The sequence below is a fragment of the Hyperolius riggenbachi genome, chromosome 4, assembly GCF_040937935.1.
Source record: "Hyperolius riggenbachi isolate aHypRig1 chromosome 4, aHypRig1.pri, whole genome shotgun sequence".
Classification (NCBI taxonomy): domain Eukaryota; kingdom Metazoa; phylum Chordata; class Amphibia; order Anura; family Hyperoliidae; genus Hyperolius; species Hyperolius riggenbachi.
The window spans coordinates 103,318,299-103,320,798 of NC_090649.1; the positions used below are offsets into that span (position 1 = coordinate 103,318,299).

The window sequence follows — 2,500 nt, forward strand, 5'->3', positions numbered from 1 at the left end:
TAGTAGGTTCAAAGAAATTGCAAGGAGCATAACTATGAGCGTAGGCCATCACTATGCCTAAATCAAGGGCTCGTCCGGGAATTGAACCCGGGACCTCTCGCACCCGAAGCGAGAATCATACCCCTAGACCAACGAGCCGACTCTGGCGACAGCAGTGGCAGTGAAAAGGACACAGAGTGGTGGAACAGGCTATAAGTGGGCTTTACTTGATTTCTTCACTTACTTTTAGCAAGAGCACTCTTTCGCTTCTGTTCAACACGTAGTTTAAAGGAAGGGCTCGTCCGGGATTTGAACCCGGGACCTCTCGCACCCTAAGCGAGAATCATACCCCTAGACCAACGAGCCAAATGGAAGCTAGGGTATAGAAACTGCATCCCCGGCTTGCACACTAAACACACACATGTGCCTTTATTTTTTTTTTTTTTTTTTTTTTTTTAACAGTAGCAAGTTCCTTCTATTGGCTAGATGAATGCTTTGCCTTTAAAGTGATAGATATGCTTAATATTAGTTGAAGCCATTTTTGGTAGATTAAAGATTTTATTGATACATATGTTTTGTTTAAAAAAGCTTCAAAATTGTGACCAGCAAAAACAATGTATGGGTGGTATACTGACACAAGCTCTGCAAGGGCTGCTCTAGGATCATGGGTGCCTTACATGCTAGCACAACATTTGCCAGTAGCATTTCAAAAAATGTTACTTAGGGCAAAAATAAAGTCCGTGCAGCACACACTCATCAACTATCATGAGGGGAACTAGAAAGAAGCCGTGCTACACCTCAGAGCCAAACGTTCCCCGTCCTGACATGGCAAGAGGAAAGACTGGGGCTCGTCCGGGATTTGAACCCGGGACCTCTCGCACCCAAAGCGAGAATCATACCCCTAGACCAACGAGCCAGTTAGCAGCCCTGTAGCGACCTGTACCACCCAACCGATGTATATACATGTGTGGTAGTAGGTTCAAAGAAATTGCAAGGAGCATAACTATGAGCGTAGGCCATCACTATGCCTAAATCAAGGGCTCGTCCGGGAATTGAACCCGGGACCTCTCGCACCCGAAGCGAGAATCATACCCCTGGACCAACGAGCCGACTCTGGCGACAGCAGTGGCAGTGAAAAGGACACAGAGTGGTGGAACAGGCTATAAGTGGGCTTTACTTGATTTCTTCACTTACTTTTAGCAAGAGCACTCTTTCGCTTCTGTTCAACACGTAGTTTAAAGGAAGGGCTCGTCCGGGATTTGAACCCGGGACCTCTCGCACCCTAAGCGAGAATCATACCCCTAGACCAACGAGCCAGATGGAAGCTAGGGTATAGAAACTGCATCCCCGGCTTGCACACTAAACACACACATGTGCCTTTATTTTTTTTTTTATTTTTTTTTATTTTTTTTTTTAACAGTAGCAAGTTCCTTCTATTGGCTAGATGAATGCTTTGCCTTTAAAGTGATAGATATGCTTAATATTAGTTGAAGCCATTTTTGGTAGATTAAAGATTTTATTGATACATATGTTTTGTTTAAAAAAGCTTCAAAATTGTGACCAGCAAAAACAATGTATGGGTGGTATACTGACACAAGCTCTGCAAGGGCTGCTCTAGGATCATGGGTGCCTTACATGCTAGCACAACATTTGCCAGTAGCATTTCAAAAAATGTTACTTAGGGCAAAAATAAAGTCCGTGCAGCACACACTCATCAACTATCATGAGGGGAACTAGAAAGAAGCCGTGCTACACCTCAGAGCCAAACGTTCCCCGTCCTGACATGGCAAGAGGAAAGACTTGGGCTCGTCCGGGATTTGAACCCGGGACCTCTCGCACCCAAAGCGAGAATCATACCCCTAGACCAACGAGCCAGTTAGCAGCCCTGTAGCGACCTGTACCACCCAACCGATGTATATACATGTGTGGTAGTAGGTTCAAAGAAATTGCAAGGAGCATAACTATGAGCGTAGGCCATCACTATGCCTAAATCAAGGGCTCGTCCGGGAATTGAACCCGGGACCTCTTGCACCCGAAGCGAGAATCATACCCCTGGACCAACGAGCCGACTCTGGCGACAGCAGTGGCAGCGAAAAGGACACAGAGTGGTGGAACAGGCTATAAGTGGGCTTTACTTGATTTCTTCACTTACTTTTAGCAAGAGCACTCTTTCGCTTCTGTTCAACACGTAGTTTAAAGGAAGGGCTCGTCCGGGATTTGAACCCGGGACCTCTCGCACCCTAAGCGAGAATCATACCCCTAGACCAACGAGCCAGATGGAAGCTAGGGTATAGAAACTGCATCCCCGGCTTGCACACTAAACACACACATGTGCCTTTATTTTTTTTTTTTTATTTATTTTTTTTTTTTTTAACAGTAGCAAGTTCCTTCTATTGGCTAGATGAATGCTTTGCCTTTAAAGTGATAGATATGCTTAATATTAGTTGAAGCCATTTTTGGTAGATTAAAGATTTTATTGATACATATGTTTTGTTTAAAAAAGCTTCAAAATTGTGACCAG

At 44.6% G+C, this 2,500-nt stretch overlaps 8 non-coding genes across 8 annotated transcripts; all 8 read right to left on the minus strand.

Annotated features, from left to right (window-relative positions):
• Positions 1-66: 66 nt before the first annotated feature.
• On the minus strand, positions 67-138 carry TRNAP-CGG (transfer RNA proline (anticodon CGG)). The gene has a single exon. It is a non-coding gene; the product is annotated as a tRNA-Pro (tRNA).
• Positions 139-273: 135 nt separating this feature from the next.
• On the minus strand, positions 274-345 carry TRNAP-AGG (transfer RNA proline (anticodon AGG)). Its single transcript has one exon. It is a non-coding gene; the product is annotated as a tRNA-Pro (tRNA).
• A 478-nt stretch (positions 346-823) lies between these two features.
• Positions 824-895, minus strand: TRNAP-UGG (transfer RNA proline (anticodon UGG)). Its single transcript has one exon. It is a non-coding gene; the product is annotated as a tRNA-Pro (tRNA).
• Positions 896-1,016: 121 nt separating this feature from the next.
• Positions 1,017-1,088, minus strand: TRNAP-CGG (transfer RNA proline (anticodon CGG)). Its single transcript has one exon. It is a non-coding gene; the product is annotated as a tRNA-Pro (tRNA).
• Positions 1,089-1,223: 135 nt separating this feature from the next.
• On the minus strand, positions 1,224-1,295 carry TRNAP-AGG (transfer RNA proline (anticodon AGG)). The gene has a single exon. It is a non-coding gene; the product is annotated as a tRNA-Pro (tRNA).
• Positions 1,296-1,781: 486 nt separating this feature from the next.
• Positions 1,782-1,853, minus strand: TRNAP-UGG (transfer RNA proline (anticodon UGG)). The gene has a single exon. It is a non-coding gene; the product is annotated as a tRNA-Pro (tRNA).
• A 121-nt stretch (positions 1,854-1,974) lies between these two features.
• On the minus strand, positions 1,975-2,046 carry TRNAP-CGG (transfer RNA proline (anticodon CGG)). Its single transcript has one exon. It is a non-coding gene; the product is annotated as a tRNA-Pro (tRNA).
• A 135-nt stretch (positions 2,047-2,181) lies between these two features.
• On the minus strand, positions 2,182-2,253 carry TRNAP-AGG (transfer RNA proline (anticodon AGG)). The gene has a single exon. It is a non-coding gene; the product is annotated as a tRNA-Pro (tRNA).
• Between the last annotated feature and the right edge of the window lie 247 nt (positions 2,254-2,500).